Source organism: Equus asinus, chromosome 8 (assembly GCF_041296235.1).
Source record: "Equus asinus isolate D_3611 breed Donkey chromosome 8, EquAss-T2T_v2, whole genome shotgun sequence".
NCBI lineage: Eukaryota > Metazoa > Chordata > Mammalia > Perissodactyla > Equidae > Equus > Equus asinus.
This window is the reverse complement of record NC_091797.1, coordinates 1,396,081-1,415,271: the sequence shown is the minus strand read 5'-3', so window position 1 is coordinate 1,415,271 and position 19,191 is coordinate 1,396,081. Positions and strand designations below refer to the sequence as shown.

Genomic DNA, 19,191 nt, shown 5'->3' with positions numbered 1-19,191 from the left:
AAGAAAAGTTTGCCTTATATTCATGAGAGTCATTTCCACATTACCAATTCATGAGTGTTTACAATTGAAAACAAGCTATATTTAGATAATGGAATTCTATTTTTATTTTCCATTAAAGCAAAATAAAGACATTTTATTTATTAAGTGGTATCTTGATGATCTGTTTCTATTGAATGGCTGCTAGCTTAATTATTTAGTTAAACTTAGTCTCAAAAACTGAAATGGGATTTGAACAAAGTCTATAAGATTTGAAGGCTATCATTGGGATAGATATGCTGTGTGGCATGCTGAATCCTACAATACCAAGAACAGGGCTAGCATAGTGAAGCTGGAGAAAAACTGTTTTAGAACCAATAAAATAAAGGGGGTCCCAATTCTTATGTAAACAATTTGCACTGCACTCTCTTGAGATTGCTTAACTATTTTTTCAGACAGATATTTATTGAGCCATTTCCATGTGTAAACTACCTTGCTGGACCCTGTAGGCAACGGGAAAGAAACGTAAGTCGCCTCTCATAGCCTCTGCCCTCCAGGTTCTTACATTTTGGAGGCAGGTTGTACTTAAATACATCCCATGAAGTAGTCTATGATAAATGCCAATGCTCTTATCGTACAACATTAAGTGGTGCAAGGGCTTAGTCCAGAGAAGGGATACAGAAGGTTCAGCTGGTAATCAGAGGAGGTTTAGCAGTGGAGGCAAGATTTGAGATGCATCTTGAAAAAAGGGAAGATTTGCTGTATTTGAAACAGGTTGAACATTCACATCCAAAGTCTACAAAACAAGGCAAGGTGCTTGATGACAAGGGTGTCTTCAGACCTTCCCACGATAGTCATAGTGAGCTTGAGGCATTCTTATTAAATTTTAGAGTGACGTAATTCTGGGATTGCATGACAAATCCACTATCCACAAAAAATAGAGATTTGGGGTTCCTAGTACACATTGAGCCTGAAATTGATATCTTTCACACATTATACTGAAGATAATAAGAAGTCTAGATTTGGTATTGGAAAACTTAAGGTCAGCTTCTGACTCCACAGGATAAGCTGAGATAGTCAATGTCTCTGAACTTCAATTTCTTATGTCTTGGGATAAGTATTTGTACCCTTTCTACATGAATGGTAGTTGTGAAAATCAAATGAGAAATGTATGAGAAAGTGCTTTGTAAACTATCAAATGCTTTGAAAATGTAAAGGGGCAAAGGATGCATGGTGGATAAAGATGGACATAGATATTTTTGACACTTCTCTCATTAGAAGGTGGAGTCTTTGTCATGTCCCTTGACTTTGGGTGGGTTTGGTGACTTTTTTGAGCAACAGAACACAGAATATTGGTTTGCTGAAGTGTCTCATCAACTAGACTGTATGCTCCTAAGAAGGGACTTTGTTGAATCTGATCTCAGGGGCAGCATCTAGCACGTAACCTGAACCATGCAGGCACTCACAGATGTTCATTGATATGTAGGTACAAATCCACCACTTCAAAAACCAAAGTGGCTAATTTTCAGCAAGACCTGACCTGATCTGAACTCATTTGGCAATGAAACCTGACCTGAAGTGGCACAAAAGTACTCATAGTCATTAATTAACCACACAGAATTAACATTTATAATTTTGGCTTAAGAAACATTAACCATTTTATTGTAGGGCACTGCTCTGGGCCTCTGGGTGATACTGGGTGATACACGGTATGTGCATTATATTACTTCTCTAAAATCCTCCAAATTCTGATTCTTAAAACACACCCTGGCTCCAAGAGGTTAGGATAAGAGATTGTGGACCTGTCTCAGCAAATGAACATTTTCTCGACTGGGACCAACCGTTTTCCTCTGTGCTCATGTCGTATTTGCTTTCATCATTTACAAGATAAATGCCTTCTTGGATTCTTCATAGCCATCTTTAATTAATTTCAAACTTTCAAGAATTTAGCACCCGACTACATGAAAAGAGCATGCTTGCAATTTCAGTATCCATAGCTTGATAATAATGTGACTTTACTAACATGTAGATATAGACATTGATGGCTCTTGTTTATAAGGTTTGCCACACTAGCATTAAAGGAACACATGCAAATATTAAGATACTTTTAATCTTTAGAGCAATTTCACTGGATGAAAGTGGCTAATATGGAGGTTTAACAGAAAAATTAACTTTGAAGAAATATCTGTTTCCAGTGCCTCTATTTACGTAAGACAGAACAATCATCCTGGATTAGGAAATCATCTCCAACATAGCATTACACTGTGGGTAGATCACACACATACACACACACACGTGCACAGACAAGATCCGTGTGTTCTTTTGGATAGTACAAAGGAGGCCAGGCATCTCAGCTGTAATAATGTGACTCCATCTCTACGTGGCCCTGGTACACGTGGATTCTGGTCATACTCAGATCCATAGAGCTATTATCTCTCTCCATGTACAAAATCTTATTTAATCATAGCTAGAATGGCAATAAAATATACACAAGGGTTTTAATGAAGTCCATGCCATTCATTGCTTTCTGTTATGAGGTGCTTTATATTCTGATTATGTTGCTGCTATAAAATGAACAAAGAGTAACATGGAATTTGATAAAGACAAGAAAACTTTTATTAAACTTTTACAACAGTGAAATAAATTATTCATGCAATTTCGTGAATAATGGCATCCATGCTGATTAAATCAGCTAAAAGGAGGCAAAATATTCACGTGCATGGCGTGAGTTCCATTTTCAAACAGTTCTGAAATGAAAATGTAATATAAAACAACACAGTAGTTGGTCCCCCAAAATGGAAAGAATAAAATATAGAGTACAGTATTAATTCAAACAAGGAGGGAAAAGTTTAAAGCACTTGCACTTTTGAAATCCACTGACCAGAGGGAATTTTCAAAGACAGAAAAAATAATCCACCACTTCAAAGGAATTTAATGAAAGAGAGAAATAGCACAGATGACCAGGGTGCAGGTGAGACAGACCCAGGGCTTAGAGAAGGGAGAGACAGAGCGTCTATGCAGTGAACCATTGCTTAGCTTGCTCCATTTGGGGCTGGCCTAAAACAGGATCCTCTCCAAACTGGACTGTTGGGCACTTGCCAGCTTTTCAGGAGGCTCTGAGAAAGGAGCTGCTGCTGGTGATAAATAAGGTGCCTTCCACATCTCCTCTGCCACCTGCTTTAAGGCTTGTGACCATCACTTGTCCTTTCATCAAAATGCTCACAGAAAGGCAGAGTTCCTATTTCTTTCCTTTCCACATCACTGAGCACAGGAAATGGAGGAGAAAACCCCCGGCCCACCCACAGAATTCCGGAGAGCTGAGTGCATGAGGCGGAACACACTGAAAAAACAGGAGGATGGGGAAAATAGCTTGTGCCTGAACCTAGCAAAGACGTGTGGAGGAGAAGGCCAAACGGGGGAGGAGCCCGACCAAATGGCAGACCTCCTCCCCCAGATGTGCGAATCCACCTTCGGGAAAATTCTTCAGCCCAGGCAGCGTGCTTTTCATTATTAGGCAGCGTCTGGGATTGGACAATGACATCTGGCCTTCTGTGCCGGGAGAGGGAGAGCGGACCGCCGGTGCCTGTGGGACCCTCGCCGACAGCGGCTCCCCGCCCTCCTGATCCGTCAGTCCCGCCTGGTCCTCGCAGGTGCCACCCACCTGTTGTCTCCAACCATCGCCTGTCCCTCCTCTGAGCTTGGAGACAGAATTCTCTCTGTTCTCCCTCCGTGGCCCGTGGCCCCTCCTTCCCCGTGTGACTGCTCTCGGAGTGGACCTGCGGCCTCCTGGGCCTCTGAGGGTCCGAAGCGTTTTGGTGTAGGCGGCCTTTCTTTAGGTCCCGGGAGGAGAGGCAAAGTCGGCGCTCTGCGCTCCTCAGCAGAGACGTTGTTGTCACGGACCCTCTTTCAGTCTTACTTCCAACTTTTTTGAGAAAAGCCATCTGTTTATCACCCATTGCCCCTAGTTTCTCCAGATTTTCAAGGCTCTCCCTTTCTTTTGATGGTCAAACAGCGGCCAGAGGAGTTCCCAGCCTGCCTGACTGCAGGGGCCCAGGGCTGTCCTCGACATTAATGACCATCCCTAGTGAGGGCTCCATGCTGCAGAAAGATGCTCTGGCCTCTGCCTGTGCCTTTAACCAGGGACCACTGCTCCAAAGCCGTGCCCACCGCTCTCTCGTCATCCGTTTCCAGGCCACTGCTACCACAACCTCTACTCCCCGACCTCGAAGCTATGGTATTCAACAGAACTTGTTAAGACTTGTAGGGCAGGCCAGCCTTGTGGTGCAGCGGTTAAGTGCACACGTTCCACTTGGGTGGCCCGCGGTTGGCGGGCCGGATCCCCGGTGCGGACGTGGCACTGCTTGGCAAGCCATGCTGTGGTAGGCGTCCCACATATAAAGTAGAGGAAGATGGGCACGATGTTAGCTCAGGGCCAGTCTTCCTCAGCAAAAAGAGGAGGATTGGCAGCAGATGTTAGCTCAGGGCTAATCTTCCTCAAAAAAAAAAAAAAAAAAAAGAGACTTGTAAGGCATAAGATGGGATTTGTAATACAGAGGGGAGACCCTTTTAAACCATCACTGTCTTTCAAAGGACCCCATTGGTCTCCCTCTCTTCTTGCTCCTGACAGCTGCCACGTGTGGTACCCTGGTCTGTATTTTCTTTCTTGGGCCCTCTTGTCCTAGAACATAAAGCCCCAACCTCTTATCTCTAGGCCTATAAGAGGAAGCAAAAAACATTATTGAATATCGTCGTAATCCCAGCACTGTCATGCTACCCTCCAAGAAGGCAACCAATTCTTTTCTGAAAGATAGACTATTGTGTGCATAAATCTTGTTCTGGGGTGTGGGCCTTTGGGTGTCTCGGCAGTCAGGGGTCCCTGAGAACCATGGTTACACCTGTTTGTCACGTGTGCAAGACTGAAGAAGGCCCACGCAGCAGCTTCTCTCACACGACGGAGACTTTGCACCAAAGACAAATTTCAGCTCCACCCCTTGAGCCACTGAAAGTGGGTTTTTCACTGATGTTGAGGCTGGAGGGAATATGAGAAAATCTCTGCTGAATAAATACCTTGCCACAGAAACTGAAACAGAGAATCATTTAAAGGCTAGTGATCTCATTTCTCTTTGTACACCATGCTCTGCTGCCACTGGTGCTGGCTCTGTTATGTAATGATGCTGCATCCAAGAAAGAATGACCTTTCCCGGGTCACAGAGCTGGACTAGGCTTCATTCTTACAAAGTATAAGGTGGTACCTTGTGAGTATGACAAGACTGAACCTTTGACAATATTTCTTAAATATTGTGCTAATATTCTTAAATACGTGTGCTAAGCATTGGGCTAGGTGTTCAGGATAAAAAGATGATTAACTTGTGGTTTCTGCCTATAAGTTGCTTCTAGTCTAATAGGAGAAACAAGTACAGGGTTCAAAACAAGTAGTCATAATGGATGTAGGGTACAGTGAGTGGGTGGTCAATTCTGGGAGAGGTGAGGGGAGGAGCAGAGCAGGAAAGTTCTTCATCAAGTCACGCTTGAGTTGAATCTTGACCATGAGTGTTATTTTCCAGGCAGATGAAGTAGGGAGTGGGGTGGTGAATTTGCAGATGTGTCTGGAGTGAATACTGGGACCAAGGATGCATGTGATCCCTTGCCTAATTCTGGCAGACCACTTCCTCTCCTTGCTGCGTTACTGGGACTTTTTCCCATGGTAACTATTAATATTTCCAAAATAATATAAGATTCAGGGGTTTATGCCTTTTAAAACTAAACAGAATCAGTTTCAGTGTTCAGAATGATGAATTCCTGGAGCATATTTAGTGCTTCTTCCAGTTTTCTCTTCCCATATCCAGTTCTCTATTGTGTTATACACACCACTCTCCCTAAATGTTAACGGTGGAAACATCAAATCCATGATCAAGGCAGGGAATTGAAGATAGGGCAATTATGTCAATGAGAGATCTGTATTTACTCAGGAGAGGCATGAGTGGAATAAACTATGAACCTGTCTGTCAAACTGCACAATATATAGTTAAGGAGCTGATCTCAGAATTTATAACACATACTGCTTTTATGTGTGAACGTGTTCATAGGAGGAAAAATTTTAAGAGTCCATCCTAGTATAGATTTATAACTGCTATAGTGCTTGAAATATATTTCCATCACATCAACAAAATTTAGAAGAAAAAAAGCTAGTTGAAATATGTTTAATGCATTAAAATGCAAAAGTTGCTTGTCCCATGCTAGAGGGTTCAGGATATTGTAGAATTTCATGGTCAAGGAAAGACCACGTCCCCCATTGTATGTAGGTGTTCGTGTCTCCTGTCTCAGCCAGGTCTGTGGCAGGGAGCCCTACATTTGTTAGGGGATGTGATCAGGGAAGAAATAGGTATTGCCTCAAGAACCCAACTCCCCATAAGCTGCATTTTCTGAGCGGCCGTTGCTCTGCAGTGAGCATATGCTTTAGGTGAGAAGGCATCTACATCTCATTGGGATTGTCATAGAAAATTGTGGAAAGCAGTGAAGAAGGGGTTGCCCCTTTAAAATTAAGCAACTGTGGTATGTTGAGTAGCTTTTATATTCTCAGGACCTCGCTAAACCCTCTGAGAGATCAAGGAGAAAAATTAGTCAAGTGGTGAGCCACTCTTCTGGCCAAATTCCTTCAATGGATTCCCAACACTTGTAGCAAAAATCAAAGGCTGGAAAGCCCTGCACAACTCCTGCCCCAACCTCTGCATCTCCTTGCACCCCTCCTCTGCTCCCTCCACTCTGGCCAGACTGGGCCCCTGCTTTCCTGGGACATGAGGACACTCTGCTGCTACGTGTTGTGGTGCTTCCTGGTTTCTCCATCTCCAGGCTTTCTCACCAGGTATCCTCATGGCTCACCCCACAGTTCCTCAGTGTCATCTTCTCAGTGGGGCCTCCTCATTACTACATTTAAAATTTCAACCCAGTGTTCCCACCCTCATCACTCTCCATCCCCACATAACCTTCCATCCCCCATCACTCTCTATCCTGCATCACTCTTCATCCCCCACCACATTCCATCCCCCATCACCCTGCATTCCCTCATCACTCACCACCCCCCTCTATCCTGACTCACTCTCCATCCCCCATCACTCTCCATCCTACATAACCTTCCATTCCCCCAACACTCGACATCCCCCATCACTTTCCATTCCCCCATCACTCTGCTTCACCCCATCACTCTTCATTCCCAATCACTCTGCATCCTTCCATCACTCTGCATCCCACATCACCCCCCAACCCCATCCCTCTGCATCCGCCAATGACTCTCCATTCCATCACTCTCCATCACTCATCACCCTCCATCCCCCATCACCTTCCATCCTATCACTCTCCATCCCCCATCACTCTCCATCCCCCATCACTCTCCATCCCCCCATCACTCTCCATCGCCCCATCACTCTGCATCCCTCTATTGCTCTCCATCCCCCATCACTCTCCATCCCTCATCACCTTCCATCCCCCATCACCCTGTATTCCCTCATCACTCTCTATCCTCCCATCACTCTGCATCCCCCCATCACTCTCCATCCCCCCATCACTCTCTATCCCCCATCACTCTCCATCCCCCCATCACTCTCTATCCCCCCATCACTCTCCATCCCCCCATCACTCTCCATCCTCCCATCACTCTCCATCCCCCCATCACTCTCTATCCCCCATCACTCTCTATCCCCCATCACTCTCCATCCCCCCATCACTCTCTATCCCCCCATCACTCTCCATCCCCCCATCACTCTCTATCCCCCCATCACTCTCTATCCCCTCATCACTCTCCATCCCCCATCACTCTCCATCCCCCCATCACTCTCCATCCTCCCATCACTCTCTATCCCCCCATCACTCTCCATCCCCCATCACTCTCCATCCCCCATCACTCTCCATCCCCCCATCACTCTCCATCCTCCCATCACTCTCTATCCCCCCATCACTCTCCATCCCCCATCACTCTCCATCGCCCCATCACTCTCCATCCATCATCACCTTCCATCTCCCATCACCCTGTATTCCCTCATCACTCTCTATCCTCCCATCACTCTCTATCCTGTATCACTCTCTACCCGCCATCACCTCCCATCCCCATCACTCTGCATCCCCCCATTACTCTGCATCCCACCTCCCCCCCCCCAGTCATTCTGCACTTCCTCTCTCCATCCCCTTCTTATAGTTTCTTGATATCAGTTTTCACTCTCTGTCATACTAAATATTTTACCTTTTGTTTATTGACTCCCCCAGAATCTAAGACAGGGATCTTATCTTCCCACCACTGCCTTCCCAGAGCCTGGAATAGTATCTGGCACATAGCAGGAGCTCCATAAATTGTTTATTCAGTGGCAAAATTTAGTTGCTTCTCCCAAGAAGTGTGGTGTAAGTCCTAAAATTAAGGCTTAATATTATGTGCTGCCTTGACATCTGGTGAATGGGGGAACTTCAAAATGCCTAATTGCAAGTTTCCCTCCCCACTCTGTCTCACAAGATAACGTCCTTTCATCAAGCAACCTTCTTTTTCAAACACAGCAATGCAGCTCCTGCTCATCCCTGAGTAGTGGGTCTCAGTTTCTCTCCAGCCTGTGGATTTATTCAAACAAACCAATCACATCCTTCTGTGGGAACCGGGGGCACCTCATCCTCTTAATACTACAAAGTCTACCTCCCCACAGCCCTGGCTGTTCACTGTGTTCTGGAATGCAGCCCTGTGTTCTGTGTCGTGTGGTATCCTCCTCGCCTGGGCTGTGACTCTGTGTGACTAAGAAACTGCTGTGAGCACATCTGTCCAGGGTCGGGTGTTTGTATTCGGCCGTCCCCGTAACCCTAGGGTAGGAACCCCTCCCTCACCAGCAGGGTGAATAGGAGGTAATTAAAACAAGCAGCAAGGCAAGAGTTATACGAGAGTCAATAACATAATTGAGAGTGTCTAAGAAAGTGGAAATCAGGTCATATTAGGTAAAAGTACTGTGGGAGTTCAGAAGTATTTGCATACTTAAATAATTTTAACTTAGAAAATAAAGTCTTTTATGAAAAACTATAATAAAGACTTTGAAATTGGAATAAAAGTCTAGCAAGTGTCCTGTTTAGTGCACCTTTCTGGGTTATTTCTGCCTTCCATTGTCTTTGAGCTATTTTACAACTGTGAGTTGCAGAAAATTGATAATAGTGCAAATGACTCGTGCATAGAAATAAAAAATAATTGTATCTGGTGAAATGCAATTGGCTGTTGCCCTGTGGATAGACCCACTTTGCATCTATTTGTAATTTCACTTCAAAATTCTTTTATATATATATATATATATATATATATATACACCCACATAAGGTTCTTAGAATTCTCCTTTGAAACAGTTGTAACATTTTACTTTTTTCACCATTAATTAGTGAGTTAAATAAAATCGGTGATGTGTGTTTGTTTTATATTTGTACGAGAGGCATAATTTTATGCCTTAAAAAACCTATCCTTTAACAATGTCATTTGTACTAAAACATGAAAAATGGCTTGTACTATCCTATCCTTATTCATGCCACTTTAAATTCTGAACAATATGGTAAATTATAACAAAATCAGGCTTGTGAGATGATGACTGCTACCTGAAAGCAGACATCTGGAGGAAACGTGAAAATTTCAGGCGGCCAGAATTCAGATACTTGGCTCTGAGTAGACAGAACATCTGGTTTCTGTGAGTTGATTAATTTCCATCCGCCTCTACTATTTTGGCTTCATTCAGACACAGCCTTTGTTCTGACCCCACACCTTTTCTCAGTGCTACACAGTGTTATCTGCTGTGTAGAAAGGATCTATTTTCTACCTGTCTCCCCTCCACACAGCGTGCATGATAATAGACTATTTTTACTTAATTACTACTTAAACTATTGCTTGACGCCATCAATAAGGACAAAGGAAAATAAAGGCTTGTTTATATTTAGTGTACTTGAGAAGTAATTGTATTCTGGTCTTTGGCAAGGCAACTATAGGACGATCAGTTCATTTATTTTCATGTAATTTTGTGGGTTCTCTTTCCATGAGAGCCATTTCTGCTAAATATTCCACAAAATAACACATATACCAAAAAAATGTATCTGTCCATTTCACATTCAGCATTACACTCTTGCAAAGAGAAAAATAAGGGGAAAAAACATTGAAGACTCATGACGTGCTTCAAAAAGTACCTAAATATGTCGCATCACGTCCAGGCCGTGCCTGGGAGGCAGGCAGTGGAGCCCAAGGTGCGCCTGGCCCTCACGCGCACCCAGCGCCCGCTTAGTTCCCTCCTGGTGCTTCCAAGTAGCCAAACCAAGCTGTGAGACCAATGACTTCATTTTTACTTTTTATTACGGATTTATCACTTGGCAACTCTTACAACAACAACAACAAATCCCAAAGAGTGCAGAGAGAACTGGTGCAGTGGGTGGCCCCAGGTTATATTCAGTTTTGTCAATTTGACCTTCACAGGTGTGTAATTACTGTAATCACAGCCTGCTGGATGCACGAACAATCAAAGCAGCCCAATCTGAACAGTTCCACAATAGCCTTTTAATAGGGGTAAAACCATGGCAGAGAGACGGGCTGCTTCACTTCCAGCTCTCTCTGAAGCCACTGGATAATGGGGAACAGGTATTAAACAATTCACCCCTAACAAACAAGCTGTGCAGAGATTGTCTCCCACTCGGTTCCAGGAGACCCACATGTGAGGGGAAAGCGGGCTGCCTCCACCCCTTCGTGTTCTGATTCTTCCTAGCATTGCCTGACGATGTGGACCAAGGATCCGCTGTGAAACCTTCACTTTGAATGCCTGGTGGTGCCTATGACATCTTCAAAGGTCAAGAAGAATTAGTAATATAGGTGTGAGAGAGCCCCAAATGTACTGCTGGTATTTATCAGGGAACATGGGACTTTTCCCTGAGTTGTAGAGAGGACCTCACTGGTTTACAAGCACATTAACCTCACGCTTATGCTGCCTTTTTTGTTGTTTCCTTCTACTAATTGACACAGGTTTACCGTGAATCATCTGTGACATCTTTCTCAATACCCTGTGAGCCAAAATAGATTTTTATAAGATTCTGGTTAAGATTAGGATAGTCTTTGGTCATGAAACAGAGTTCGTGGTTAATGTTTTGTGGTTGTTTTGTATTTGCTAATAGGTTCTTCTATGAATTATAGTCTATAAATCTGTACTTGTACAATTCTAGAATGTCAAGGCTCAAAGGAAATTGGAAAATATCTAGCCTATAGCTTTAAGTTTTCTTTTTTGCCAAAGGACCTTTTTAACAAGTTAAATCAGTATTTAAAAACAGGTAAAAGCAGAGCTTCTCTGAGCCCAGACACCCAGAATCCTACCTGTCAAGTATCTCTCGCATCAACTGTTCCAGCTCCCAGCACAGCAGACCTCCAGGGCTCCATGGAACATCTTCTGAAATCTTGAGATTTAATCCTTTAATCCAAGGTTCCAAAGTCTAGAGAGATAAAGTGACTTAGCCCAGGTCACCTGACTCCTAGGGCCACCTTCCTCTGACCAGCTGAGTCAACCACAAACCAACACTAGAAATACTTTGGAAAGCAATTGCTTGGTGCTCTGCTACATTTTTCCCACTCTCTGCTCCTGGCTGTTCTGTTCCAAAAGACAATCAGGTACCTTGCTAGTGACTTCAGTGCTAGTGGCAGCAGGACTTGTCGAATCAGCAGTGTGAGCTAGTGCCCATCTTCCGCAACCAGCCTTGGGTTAAAAAGGAAGGGATGCTCATGGGATAGATGGCACTGAAGATGAGGACCAGTTTCCACCGAGGGTACCCAGTGCACACACGGTGGAACACATACAGGGTGGAACATAGACACAGTGGAATATACACACAGTGGGACATGCACCCAGTGGGACATGCACATAGTGGGACATGCACACGGCAGGGCACACATCCAGGCTGAGAAATAACCTCTCCAAATCCTGACCTTGCTCACTGCCAAAGTGCAGTCTGTGCTGGGGCGAAGAGAGCATTGCAAACTGAGTCCCCACTGTCTTTGTCGGAGCCTGTGGAAAATTATCCTGTTTGCTTGGGCAGCTCTGATTGTCTGCAAAATAATCTCACAAGCAGTGTAAAAAGTGGCCGGAGAGTGAATTCACTGGAGGTGCTCACACTTTTATTAGGAATCACTCCTTATTTATCATCAAGGAAGATAATAGTTAAGGTCCACTTGAATGTGAAGGTTGTGTGATGGACCACTTCCAAGTCCAGGAGAGAGCCGTTAAACTGAGAGCAGATCAGGGAAAACTGAATGCAAAATGTCAAAATGGAGACGACAGGTAGAGGGAAGAAGCTGAAGTAATATTTACTGAGCAGCTGCTATGTACTGCTCACTCTGCTAGGTCTTTCCTTTACACACTTCGTGAGTATAATAACCCAACCTTAGAGTCACTTTTGGCTCCAAGACACACAGGATCACAGGGGAAATGTCACCTGACTCCCTGGGTCCTGGGTCTGCCTGGCAGCAGTCACTAAAAAGTCACTTCACAGAATTATAATGGTGAGAAGTTGAATAATGTTAGTGATTTTGAGATTCATGATTCAGAGGCTATAAAGAGAAATAAAGAGTTCCTAGGATGGCCTTGTCTGTGTTCCTCAAGAACACTGCAATTTAATTAATGGCAAAAGAGCATGACACCATAAGGTCCCAGGCTGCAAGTAGATTGTTAAATAAGTTACCACCATTTAACCTTTGAGGACTAACCAGGATGTGCAATTTGTAAGCCAAAGATAGCACTATTTTTAGGACCAGTAGGTTAAGATAAATCTATAATTGGAATGAATGAGAGCTTCAATGTTTCCAAAATATTGTTCAAGGACTTGTCCCCCAAATTAAACTATATTACTTATTTTGAGTAAATCATGAACTTCGATTATCAAATAAACCTTTCTATAAATATCTAGTATCCAATGTTTCCAAAGGAAGCAAATAGTTCGAACATTTTATGTGATGTTCTACTTCTAATATATGCTAAAGTCCTTATGTTAACACTATTTAGGGCTGCTCTGGATATCTACATTTTCTCAGAGTGGTGGAAAAGTGGCCTGTAGGAAGCAGGAAAACTGATGTACAAACTGAAGAAGGAAAATTTAAATACAAAGCAATTTCACTAATAAAATGCTCAGGCAGTCTAGAGTAATTTGGGTACTTGGTGAATCATTGCTTAGCAATTCATGAACACTGTGGGTGCTTGGAATTCAATTCCATTGTCCTCTGTCTGAATTGCTTTGAAAAGAGGTCACATGAGACGGAAAGGAAGTTTTGACTTTCACATGCCTGTTATTGCTAAGGAAACCACTTCCTTGGTATTCACATATTCAGCATGTCTCCAGTTTTGGCTTCCATACAAATTACATCTTGGTACTGCATTAAGAAACAAACAAGGGTGGAGAGCACTTTAAAAACTCAACTATGACATGTTCAGAGAATAAAAAGAGGAGACTTTTCAGAGGCCCCTTTTCCTCTGAAGGACCCTAGGTGTGCCTGGATGGAGCCTCTGAGAGCTAACAGGATGTCTGAGATGCCAGGGAAGTGGCCAGTAAACAAATGAGAAGTTTACACGGCTTTGTTGTATTTTCTGATTGGCAACAACCGCTCTGAACTATCTCCTACTTGTAGTCTCGGACAAAGAAACAGGAGACGAATTACCATGTTCCAGGACTGAGTGTTCCTTTCAATTCAAACGGCAATGAGAAATAAAAATGCTTAGTCTTCCAGTACGTAGATTATGTAACTTGTCTCCTCTGCTTTTGTTTTGTTTTTCGTCTTTCAAGGAGAAAAAGAATAAAATGAAAGGATATTTTAGAATGACTGGGACCATCAGTGGACCTTATTGCAAATACAGCTGAACTCAGAAGTGGCAATTTTGGCTAAAGTGGATCTTAACTATTTAGTGGTTTCCTTGCTTTTATTTATATTTCTATTTTTAACCCAAATAGAAAGATCTTGTGTAAACTTCCTCTCTACCCATTGTAGAAATCCGACTATACTTAATTCTCCCTGCTGCTGAGAATATTGATTAGGACCCAGAAGATGACAAGTCTGAGATGGCTGGGGTCCATCTGTTTGAATATCCTGATTCTCTCTCCCAGTACCAGGATTTATGGTTCATCTCCTGCCTTTTAGTTCTCAACCTTACTCATGAATCATAGGTTCAGAACTAAGCTGCATTGTTATTTAGAGCACTGTTCAAACTCTACAGTGAGCTTACAACAGAAGAGCGCTCAGCTGATATTACATAGCGGCAACTCTGAAAGAGGCTACACTTAGTTACAAGCGAGTAGAGTGCTGGGGGAGGACATGAGACATTTAACACCCACAAACAATAGACTTAGTATCAAGGCGGCCCTTAAAAGTTTAAAATGCATTGCTTTAGAAATCATGGATTTAATTTTTACATTAGTGTATAAGAAAGCTAAATATTTTTAGGTTGACAGAGAAAATACGGAAAGATGCTTATTTGCTTATTTGTTGATGATCATCTATGCACCCTCCTCAGAAGTTGCTGTAAAGCACTCTATTTCTGGGTTAACATTACAAAAAAGTTGCAAACACTGTAGTATGCTTTGGTTTCAAAAAGGACTGGGATGATGATGACGATGACAACAATAATGGAAACAGCTAATGTATACTGAGGATTGAATAAGTACCAGTCACTAGGGTAAGCATTTTACCTTATTTTCTCACTTAATCCTTGCGACACCCCTGAGAGATGAGTGCTGCTCTTGTCCCTGATTTCCACCTGGAGAACTGAGATGCAAGGAAGTTCAGGAAATGCTTAAGTGACTCATTTAAGAAGCAGCAGGGCTAAGACTTGAAAACTTGCTGTCTCTCCCCGGAGTCTGAGCTCTTACTCACTGAGCAGGTGTCTACAGAGAGAAAGCCTGTGATGCAGACTTATCTGAGATGCCACAAGGCTGCAGTGAGGAAAGGACCTTGCCCCTCCTGCCCCCGCAGGCAGGTGTGCCGGTATAGCTCCTGTGTGACCCTTTTGAACCTAAAGTGGCAGACACCGCAGACCTCTGGATAGGGAGGGGTCATCTTCGGCATCAATCATCCAGGAAAGAAGAGGCCTGGCACAAGAAAAAGGGCATCTTGGCGGCAGGTAGACGAGAGTAGAGGACTTGGCCTGAGTGTTTGGGTGGCAGATATGCTACTATAATATAACAGTGACTGCCAATACCCCACCATCCCCACCTCTTGGGGACAGACTAGGAATTTAAGGGATTCCTGTGGTGGACAGCAAGCTGAGGAAGATAAGTTATATCTTGTGAAAGTGGAAAATCAAGTTTCAGGCCATGCCCTCCAACAATTTCCTTGAGTAAAGTCACGCTTAAATGTCCACTCTGTCAAAGATGCCCCAAGGATGCTAAGGTAAGGGTCACGTGGCCGGTCTGTTGAAGCAGCTTTCTAGGCCCAAGATGGAGCCACTCCTGCCCGGGCTGCCCCATTAGCAAACCAAAACTTTGATAGCTTTTGTGTTCCCATAAATACTCCACTTGACCAGAAAGGCTGGAGATCCGGTTAGCCAATCCCAAATGCCAGGCTGACCCTGGGCCTTCTCACCCCAAACAAGGTGGACTACACGGCCCTGGCTAGTCAGATACTTTCTGTGCATCACTTCCTTGCTCTTTATTCTTTATCTTCTAAAAGCTTCCTGCCTTCCATCCCATTTAAAGTTCTCTTAAAGGAGACTGTCAACTTCATGGAGTGTTAAAGTTTGTTTGTATCACCAAAATTGTCTTCTTGAATCATTTTTTTTAACAGTTTGGATCTAACATTAAAGGGAAATAGGGATTTCCCCTACCTTCTCAGTCTTCGGGCCAAATGGTAGGATTTCACCAGGGGAGGAGTGAGTCCAGTGGGCAGACTAAAGCTCCAAGGTCAGATGACCTTGTGCCAAGAGGACACACACCTCTCACGGACAAAGTGAGAAGAATCCATCTTTCTCTCTCCCTTCCCTCCTGCCTCCCTCTCCCTCCCTTCCTCCCTTTCTTTCCTTTTTTTTTTTTTCAAGAGGGAGACATTGTCTCAAAAACATTTCCCCTCCTGGTTCCGCAGCTCCCCAGGTACTCCTCATCCTGGGCGGTGGCATTAAAGGCCATGGGCAAACGCCAGTGCCGTTGAAGAACCATAACTGATGTCCAGCCTAGTGCACCAAATGACACCCACCCCCACCCAGTTGCTGAAGCCAAATCTTATTTCTTCATGATTCTCTCCTCCCTTCCTTCAAGTTAGCATTAGGAGGTGTCGAGGCGACACTGAAGCGTCCTGAGTCCACCTTCCTCTCTTTCTTACCAGGACCTCTCCCCTGGGCTGCTGGGCTGCAGTGCTGACCGTCCCACTGCTTCCACACTGTCTCCTCTTAATTCATTCTCCACACATCTGTGGGGTGAGCTCTTTGCAGTTTAATAGGAGTGCCTCACTCCTCTGCTAAAATCCTCTGGTGACTTCCCATCTGCTAGGAACAGATCCCAGACTCCTACCCTGACTTTGAAGCCACGTATGATCTGGACCCACCTGCTCCCCAAGAGGCTGCTCCTACTGCTGGTCCCTTCAACCCTGTGCTCCAGCCGTAACTCTGGTCTATTGACTCTTCCTTGACAGTATCAAGCTTATTCCTGCCGTAGGGCCTCTGGGTGCGTTGTTCTCCCTTTCTAGAATTTTCCTTATCCTTGTCTTCACATGGCTGGTCCCTCATCATTCCAATCTTGCTTTCAATGTCTCCTCTTTGGAGAAGACTTCCCCAGCCTCCCCACTGAGGTGGCGAGTCCCTCGCATCATTGCCGTTGCTTCCTGCTAGGAGGTGGGCTTCACGAGGCAGGGCCGGCTCTGTCTCGTTCACTGTGTTATACCTGAGGCCTCAAAATACGCCGACACAGCAGAGGGTCTCACTGACACTGGTGGAAAGAGAAGCAAACGCTTGTTATCAGCCATCCTTGTTTGGTTCAGCTCAGAGTCCAGCCAAGCCCAAAGCTGAAACTGAGGCAGTGGAGCACAGGGATGGGGGCATGGGGGTGGAGATAACCGAGTCCAGTTCCATCTGCTTCACAATTCACGTGGCGCTAAAGAAGGGCAGTGGGGATGTTGATATGAAGGATTCTAAAGTTACTGTCCCCACCTCAGCACTTAGTGTCACCCAGTCTAAGCCGCAGTGTGAATTCACTGTCTACACCTGTCAGTCAGGACGGGCTGGATTAGGGTGGGGTGAGAACAAACTACCCCAGATCTCTCAGTGACTTAGAATGATTGGGGCTCTTTTCTTGCTCCTGAGATACAGTCATCACTCTGCTTACCGGGGCCCTCAGCTGCCCCTCCAGATGGAGGAGCACCGTGTAACCTGCCGGTGACTGTGCCAAAAGGAAAGGAGAAGGAAGAGAGCAGGAGTCGCCTGCTACTTCTTCCACCCAGAGCTGGCACAGGCCACCCTGCTCACAGTGAGCAGTCAGAGCTAGTCACATCATCACCCACTGCGTTCAACTGGGTGGAGAAGGGCAGAGAAAGCCAGAACAGCACTAACGTCTTCCAGAAAGGGGGAGAAAAGGAGACGCAAGGTGGGCTTGGATCCGCAGAAGCTGTAGGAACCTGCTGGGCAGAAGCAACAGCCCGGGTGGTGGGCAATACTGCTTGACAAGGCTGAATTCTTCAACTTGGAACTGATGGGCGGCTCTCCTGCTTTTGGCCAATAGAAGATTGGGGGCCCTGGGATCATTTAACTGCAAGCATCCACTTTTTTTTTTTAAAGATAGGCCCTGAGCTAGCATCTGTTACCAATCTTCCTCTTTTTAAAAAAATTCTTCTGCCCAAAGCCTCCAGTACATAGTTGTATATTCTAGTCGTGGGTCCTTCTAGTTGTGCTATGTGGGACGCCGCCTCAGCATGGCCTGTTGAGTGGTGCCATGTCCACGCCCAGGATCCAAACCGGGAAACCCTGAGCTGCTGAAGCAGAGCGCGAAAACTTACCCACTCGGCCACGGGCCAGCCCCCAAGCACTCACTTCTTTATTCAGGGCTATTCCTTCTTTGGGGGTGCATCTCTCTTAAACTCTTAGTAAGTTGCTGTGCTGGTTCTCCTCTGTTGGCCCCACCAAATGCTCCTTTTTCTGCCTTCTTCTGCCCAGAGCTGACCTCTGTGGACCACGTTATCCAGGTCCCCAAGCCCCCTGGCTTTTTGTTGGCTTGTTGAATGGGAAGCACAGTGTCTCTGTCTGTTGGGGCTGCTGGAGCAGAGTGACACAACACGGGACATGTGTTGCTCGCAGTTCTGAGGCTGGAAGTCCGAGGCCAGGGTGCCAGCACGGCCTCTGGGCCACGGACTGCTCGCTGTGTCCTCACCTGGCGGAAGGGGCTAGGAGCTGTGTGGGGTCTCTTTTACAGGGCAGTAGTCTCAATCCTGGGGGCATCACCCTCACGACTTAAGCACATCCCAGAGGCCCCATCCACAAATACGAGCTTTGGGGGTTAGGATTTCAACCCATGAATTTGGGGGGGACGTAAACGTCCAGACAAGAGTGCACAGTGAGAAGCTGGAGGGCAGGATCTAGGGGAGAGATGCTGGAGCATGCCCCATCCTGACGCCCTTCCCTGCGTTAGGGCAGTCCCTGCAGTGGCTGCCCTCATCTGGTCCCGGGTCCTCCTTGAGCCTTGCTTCTGAGGCTCCAGACCTCATCAGGACCCTGCCCACTGTGCCCAGCTCTGCTCTTCAGGCCTTGGGGTGGTGGAGGTTCCCGTGGTTGCCAGACCCTCTGTTTCTCTTCATGCCTAATTGATACTTAACTCCGACTTGCTCCTGTAAACCCCCTCGGTATAAATTCCCTTCCGTTAAGTACTTTGTGTATCATCCACTTCCTGCCAAACTGACTAAGACAGAGTCTTACCTATTGGACCCCAGACAGTGGCACGTGTCCACAGCCACCTACAGTTCTTCTCTCGACATACTCCTTACACTTGCCTTCTTACTCCGGTGCCTTGCCTTCTCTCTTAATTTCTTTATTTATTTACTTTTTGCTGAGGAAGACTGGCCCTGAGCTAACATCCATGTCCATTTTCCTCTACTTTATATGTGGGATGCCTAACACAGCATGGCTTGGTAAGCAGTGTGTAGATCGGTGCCCAGGATCCAAACTGGCAAACCCCGGGCCATGGAAACAGAGCGCGTGAACTCCATGCTCCGCCACCAGCAGCCCC

At 45.3% G+C, this 19,191-nt stretch overlaps 1 long non-coding RNA gene across 2 annotated transcripts in view; it reads left to right on the top strand.

The window, feature by feature from the left end:
* Positions 1-19,191, top strand: part of LOC139045807 (uncharacterized) — a 49,758-nt gene that overhangs the window by 25,589 nt on the left and 4,978 nt on the right. The gene's annotated exons all lie outside the window — the stretch shown is intronic.